At 43.6% G+C, this 7,745-nt stretch overlaps 1 pseudogene; it reads left to right on the top strand.

Moving 5' to 3' along the window:
- The first annotated feature begins 3,870 nt into the window (after positions 1-3,870).
- LOC134954253 (5S ribosomal RNA) lies at positions 3,871-3,989 on the top strand (annotated as a pseudogene).
- The last annotated feature ends 3,756 nt before the right edge of the window (positions 3,990-7,745 follow it).

Raw genomic sequence — 7,745 nt, 5'->3', positions numbered from 1 at the left:
TACCTTCATGTCCCCATATATCCCCCTCATCAGGCGTACCTGAGATTCGTTGTACAGGACTGTCATTACCAGTTTCAGACGTTGCCGTTTGGGCTTTCCACGGACCCGAGGATTTTCACCAAGGTAATGGCGGAAATGATGGTGCTCCTGCGCCGGCAGGGAGTCACAATTATCCCGTACTTGGACGATCTCCTGATAAAGGCGAGATCGAGAGATCAGTTGCTGAAAACCGTGGCGCTCTCCCTGAGAGTGCTGCAGCAACATGGCTGGATTCTTAATCTACCAAAGTCACAGTTGGTTCCAACAACTCAGCTATCATTTTTAGGCATGATTCTGGACACGGAACAAAAGAGGGTTTTTCTCCCAATGGAAAAAGCCCAGGAACTCCAGAACATGGTCAGAGACCTGTTAAAACCGAAAAGAGGGTCAGTCCATCAATGCACTCGAGTACTTGGAAAAATGGTGGCGACCTACGAGGCCATCCCCTTCGGCAGGTTTTATGCGAGAACGTTTCAGTGGGACCTTCTGGACAAGTGGTCCGGGTCCCATCTTCAAATTCATCAGAAAATAAGCCTGTCCCCCCAGGCCAGGGTGTCTCTCCTGTGGTGGCTGCAGAGTGCTCACCTTCTAGAAGGTTGCAGGTTCGGCATTCAAGACTGGGTTCTGGTAACCACGGACGCGAGCCTCCGAGGATGGGGAGCAGTCACACAAGGAAGTAACTTTCAGGGGATATGGTCAAGCCAGGAGGCTTGTCTACACATCAACGTACTTGAATTGAGGGCCATATACAACGGCCTACGTGAAGCGGAGAATCTTCTTCGCGACCTACCGGTTCTGATTCAATCAGACAACGTCACAGCTGTGGCTCATGTAAACCGCCAAGGCGGGACAAGGAGCAGAGTGGCAATGGCGGTAGCCACCAGGAATCTGCGCTGGGCGGAAAATCACATAAGCGCTTTGGCAGCTGTCTTCATTCCGGGAGTGGACAACTGGGAAGCAGACTTCCTCAGCAGACACAATCTCCATCCAGGAGAGTGGGGACTTCATCAAGAAGTTTTTGCAGAGATAACAAGTCAGTGGGGGCTTCCTCAAATAGACATGATGGCGTCACGCCTCAACAAGAAGCTTCGGAGGTATTGTGCCAGGTCAAGGGACCCTCAGGCAGTAGCAGTGGATGCCCTGGTGACACCGTGGGTGTTTCAGTCGGTCTATGTGTTTCCTCCTTTTCCGCTCATCTCAAAGATATTGGGAATCATAAGACGAAAAAGAGTGCAGACAGTACTCATTGTTCCAGATTGGCCTCGAAGGGCCTGGTATTCCGATCTTCAGGAAATGCTCACAGAAGATCCGTGGCCTCTTCCTCTCAGAGAGGACCTGTTGCAACAGGGGCCCTGTGTGTTCCAAGACTTACCGCGGTTACGTTTGATGACATGGCGGTTGAACACCAAATCCTAGCTGGGAAAGGCATTCCAGAAGAAGTCATCCCTAGGAAGGAGGTGACGGCGAAACATTATCACCGTATCTGGAGAAAGTATGTATCTTGGTGTGAATCCAAGAATGCTCCTATGGAAGTTTTCCATCTGGGCCGTTTTCTCCACTTTCTACATACAGGAGTGGATATGGGCCTAAAATTAGGCTCCATTAAGGTACAGTTTTCGGCCCTATCAATTTTCTTTCAGAAGGAATTGGCTTCTCTCCCAGAAGTCCAGACTTTTGTAAAGGGAGTGCTGCACATACAGCCTCCTTTTGTGCCTCCAGTGGCACCATGGGACCTTAACGTGGTGTTACAGTTCCTAAAATCTCACTGGTTTGAACCTCTTCAAATGGTTGAATTGAAATTTCTCACTTGGAAGGTGGTCATGTGGCCCAAGGCAGGTGTCTGAATTGGCGGCTTTGTCTCACAAAAGCCCCTATCTGATTTTCCATGTGGATAGAGCAGAATTGAGGACTCGTCCTCAATTTTTGCCTAAGGTGGTTTCATCGTTTCATATGAACCAACCTATCGTGGTACCTGTGGCTACGAAGGACTTGGAGGATTCCAAGTCCATTGATGTAGTCAGGGCCTTAAAAATATATGTAGCTAGGACGGCTCGGGTTAGGAAAACAGAGGCACTGTTAGGAAAACAGAGGCACTGTTTGTCCTGTATGCACCCAGAAATTACATCCCTTTCACCTCAAAATCATGTCCTATTCACACTCCCTCCTATTCTCACTGGTTATATATTTTTTTATCACTGTCACCTTAAATCATCACACTCTTCATTCCCACCCATCCTTTTGATCAGGTTTGTTCAACAAATTCTCAGTAAGCAACCTGCATCAAACAATAATTTCATAAAATGAATTTCTGTCCTGATCCTCATTATATTCAATGCTCAGCATTTTCCTAATTTCACATATATGTACACATATCAGTGTACATCTATTCAGGTGTTTACATTTGCCACTTTCCATGTCTTTAATTGCAATATAGCAACAGTATTCCAAAGTACTACCCAGCCAAGTAACAGTCTGTTCGCAATTTTCTTAATGAAATCAGCAATCACAGTGCCTTTACCATTCAATCTCGGGTTTCTCCGCTGCTTATCAATGATTGGCTCACCAACATGTCCATATTCTTCCTCACAAGCTTATTGGCTAAAGCTCCTGTTAAGTGACACACATGGAGGGCTCACAGACCAGACGATCGTGTGAACAAGCTCCTCCCAGCGAAACGCGCGTCACTTCCGGTCCGGCACCCGACTTCCGGGACCTCCGCGACGGGGCTCCGGCGGACGGACTCCTCTCCGGCATCGCAGCAAGTATTTGACCGCTCTATGTAGCGGATTCAGCTCCCCAGACACATAACCTCCCTGTGTATCCATCACTGGAACATAGGAAAGTTTCACACTTTATAAAAGGTATCATACAGGTCCGTTTCCCCTGCAACCACTGTGCAGGGTACAACACCTGTTTATTGGTTTCCATGGTAACAGCTCATACACAAGACAGTCACCAAGTGCAGGGAAATGATTTTTCAATTGCAAACCATTGTTAGATAGATTTGTTTCCCCAGCAATTACTGTGCAGGGTTTAACACCTGTATCTTGGTCTCCATGGTAACGGCTGACACACAGAGCATTTACCAAGTGTAGAGAAACCACTAATCAACTACCAATTATATTCCCTGTATACACAACTAATTAACCAATTTTCATTTACATTTGTGTCACCTACTTTATACAGGGAAGTATTTATTAGCCTCTTATTAAATCTTAATCAGTGTGGCAACTATTTGATTTTCTGCATTCCTACAGCAGGAGAGCTGTGATTACTTATTACACCTATAATTGCTTTGTGTTTGCTGGATTATTGATTACTTGCTTTATATAAATATATGGGTCAGCACACATTTTTCATTAATATTTATTTATAATCAGTGTAACACCAAGGCGGCTTTTAGCAATCAATGTACAGTCGCCCTTGCAATTTATTGTATTTTCGCGAATTCTAATCAGTCATTGCACTGAATTCTATGTGATCAGCCGTTGCATTATTCTATGTGAAATTATAGAACCTTTTGATAGCTGCTTTTGCAGCTCTTGCACTGTAATCCATATGAATTTTCATTAGGCATCATAATAATTTTCTATGCATAATTATAAGTTGCGGTTATGAATTAGCCTCTTCTTTGCTTTATACTCACTAAGTGATTATTACTGTACCTGTCAGCAACTATTGGATAATCCTTTATGGTTAACCGTCCAGGCAATTTGTGTGTGGGAAATTTCTGGTCCACATGCTTTGTATTATACAGCGCAGGTGTATTACTGTCACCTCTTTTGGCCTCAATATCGGCCACTGCCTATGCTGATAGGTATTTTCGTGACTTTCTACAGTCATACCATGCTGGACATGCCCGATCTCGCCTGATCTTGGAAGCCAAGCAGCATTGGGCCTGGTCAGTACCAGAAAGGGTGACCCTCTGGGAATACCGGGTACTGTAGTATTAAGGAATATACCCTCCGCTGATCAGCAGATTTCATCACAATTAATTTTGTCATTCATTTACCCCAGCTGACCCTCTTTACAGGAGTCCTGATCCATACAAGCCGGCTTCCTGCTATCTCTTTTATGACTATACAAGTGTATTGATTATCATAATTACATAGAGATAACAGGAACATTATATTTTCGCTTCTGACAAACGTCTAACATTAATACTCGCTTACAAATCAGTGGGTTTAGTTATCTTCCTGTCACCCTCTTTATTTAAGTGAGTCACACTTTACTTCATCGTCACTACAATTTTGTTTAATACTTGTTTTAATTTATACTGCTGATACACAGCTATAATTTTACAATTTTTTCGTCTGTGAATACCATTAAAAGTTAAGTTTTATCTAATTCTACATACAAACTACAATCTCCTATCTATTCTTCCAATTTTCTATCAATCTATAGAAATTAAGTGTGCCCCTGAGAGACATAAGTCATCTTCTTTTTTGCTTCTTTGCAAAACAATCCCTTACCTGTATGCATCCAACAAGGTTGGCGCTCCTGCTTCTAAGCAGACTATTGCTCACTGGATCTGTAACACGATTCAGCAGGCTCATTCTACGGCTGGATTGCCGTTACCAAATTCGGTAAAGGCCCATTCCACTAGGAAGGTGGGCTCTTCTTGGGCAGCTGCCCGAGGAGTCTCGGCATTACAGCTTTGCCGAGCGGCGACTTGGTCGGGTTCAAACACTTTTGCTACATTCTACAAGTTTGATACCTTGGCTGAGGAGGACCTCATGTTTGCTCAATCGTTGCTGCAGAGTCATCCGCACTCTCCCGCCCGGTCTGGAGCTTTGGTACACCATTTTATAAATTGCCATTTTGAATAAGTAGCTGTAGTTTTGCAAGGGTTAACTAGTCTTGGGCCACAAATTTGACACCTGAAATCAACAAAGCGTGGACACTTACATATGACCCACTTGTATTTTGCTTGGCCCAACGCTGTTTTGGGCATGAAATACACTGGCAAAGTGGGCACAAACACCATTTTATAAATTGCCATTTTGAATAAGTAGCTGTAGTTTTGCAAGGGTTAACTAGTCTTGGGCCACAAATTTGACACCTGAAATCAACAAAGCGTGGTCACTTACATATGAGCCATTTGTATTTTGGTTGGGCCAACGCTGTTTTGGGCATGTAATACACTGGCAAAGTGGGCGCACACACCATATTTTACCATTTTGAATAAGTAGCTGTAGTTTTGCAAGAGTTAACCAGTCTTGGGCCACAAATTTGAAACCTGAAATCAACAGAGGGTGGTCACTTATATATGACCCACTTGTATTTTGCTTGGCCCAACGCTGTTTTGGGCATGAAATACACTGGCAAAGTGGGCACAAACACCATTTTATAAATTGCCATTTTGAATAAGTAGCTGTAGTTTTGCAAGGGTTAACTAGTCTTGGGCCACAAATTTGACACCTGAAATCAACAAAGCGTGGTCAGTTACATATGACCCGCTTGTATTTTGCTTGGCTCAACGCTGTTTTGGGCATGAAATACACTGGCAAAGTGGGCACAAACACTATTTTATAAATTGCCATTTTGAATAAGTAGCTGCAGTTTTGCAAGGGTTAACCAGTCTTGGGCCACAAATTTGACACCTGAAATCAACAGAGGGTGGTCACTTACATATGACCCACTTGTATTTTGCTTGGCCCAACGCTGTTTTGGGCATGAAATACACTGGCAAAGTGGGCACAAACACCATTTTATAAATTGCCATTTTGAATAAGTAGCTGTAGTTTTGCAAGGGTTAACTAGTCTTGGGCCACAAATTTGACACCTGAAATCAACAGAGGGTGGTCACTTACATATGACCCACTTGTATTCTGCCTGGACCAATGCTGTTTTGGGCATGAAATACACTGGCAAAGTGTGCACAAACACCATATTTTACCATTTTGAATAAGTAGCTGTAGTTTTGCAAGAGTTAACTAGTCTTGGGACACAATTGTGAGACCTGCAATCAACAGAATGTGGTCACGTACATATTGATTTGTGAATGAAATACGCTGGCAAAGTGGGCACAACCACCATATTATAATTTACCATTTTGAATATGTAGCTGTAGTTTTGCAAGGGTTAACTAGTCTTGGGCGACATATTTCATACCAGAAATCAAGGGTTAGATTAGCTCCTTATCGCATAGGGGAGTCACAGAGAGCCTATGTTGAGTTAAAGTTGACTGAAGTCAGCTCCTTTCCTTGCTTGAAGGAAGCTATACTCAGCAGGTTTGGGGTGATGGGTCCCAGCAAAGCCCAAGAATATTATGAGTTGCAGCTGAACCCATCTGAGCCTCCAATGGTCAAACTGGCATAATTGGCCAGACTGAGTAAAACCTGGTTACAGACAGATAAAAACTCTTCTCAGTGGGTAGTGGAAGTGATGGCTCTAGACCAGGCTATATGGGTATTAGACCGTGGTGTAAAACACTGGGCCTTTGCAGGCTGACCCCCAGACAATTGAGGAGCTAGCAGCGGTGATTGAAAGGTACCTGACCCTGGGAAAATGTAATAAAGCCAAGCAAGGGTTACAGCCAGTACCTCAGCCCAGTACCCAGATCCCCATTGTTAAACCAAACAGCCCGTCTCCAGTCATATGTTTTGAGTGCAGAGAGCCCAGTATGCACAGCTGTACTTCCTAAAGCAGGGTGAGCTAGTGGATTGCAGCTCAGGGAAAACAGCACAACCTGTATTCAGTATGGCGCCTGGAATTATTTCCCCAGCTGAAACTACCCTGTTTCATCTGATGGTATAGATTGAAGGCTGGGATATCTGGGCCTTGGTTGATACTGGCAATGAATTGTCTATCATCTCTGCTAATCTGGTTCTTCCTGGGTCTGGCCAGGTTGTGCTTCTGGTAAAGGTGCTATGTATACTTGGTGACATAGAAAAATGCCCATGAGTGCACTTGACAGTGGTGATTAAAGGAAGACCAGTAAAAATGGTAGCCACAGTAGCTTCCAAACCTCCTTATCCACTAATCCTGGGCCAGGACTTCCCACTGTTGCAGGAGTTTGTTACTTGTCATGACATTGGCAGACAGACAGAGGTTGAGCTGTCGCAGGGGCCAAGATCTACTGGAAGCCAAGGTTGTATGACTGTAAAGCCTTCTCTTGCCAGTGAGATTGAGACACATTAGTCCCCCATTTGTGAAAGAGTGTCTTTGCAGGACTTTAGGCGAGATCAACATAACGATGGCAACTTGTCCAATACTTTTTAAACTGTGGTAGTGGTAAATGGTAAGGTAAACTCTGCTTTACCACCTGAAGGTGTACCTTACTTTATGTGAAAAACAATTTTGTTTTACCTTGTAACTTATTTGCAAGGTAAAAGGGTAGACCATGCCAAAGCTGAATATATTTGTCCTATTAAAAACACGTTAAAGGTTAAAGAACACAGTACGCAATTGGCGCAAAAAGTACCGCAAGGGTACTCCCTTAACTATACCTTAAGGAATGTACTTATACTGTAAACATTTGTGCAGTGACAATGTGTAGATGTAATGCAGTGTAACCTTGTTAGCTTAAAAGCTGTATGAGCGACTATGACGCTCTGAGAACCTTTATGCATTTATAATAATCAATCAAATACCGGTCTAAGGTTCTAACGCCTTTAGTGAGAGAATGAACGTTCAAAAAGAATAATACAATACAAGCTATACACTACCAAAATAACATAGAATATCTAACCAAGTTACTACAC

Source organism: Pseudophryne corroboree, chromosome 1, assembly GCF_028390025.1.
Source record: "Pseudophryne corroboree isolate aPseCor3 chromosome 1, aPseCor3.hap2, whole genome shotgun sequence".
In the NCBI taxonomy this organism is placed as follows: Eukaryota; Metazoa; Chordata; class Amphibia; order Anura; family Myobatrachidae; genus Pseudophryne; species Pseudophryne corroboree.
The sequence above is the reverse complement of the archived record's forward strand: the minus strand, read 5'-3'. Positions and strand labels throughout refer to the sequence as shown.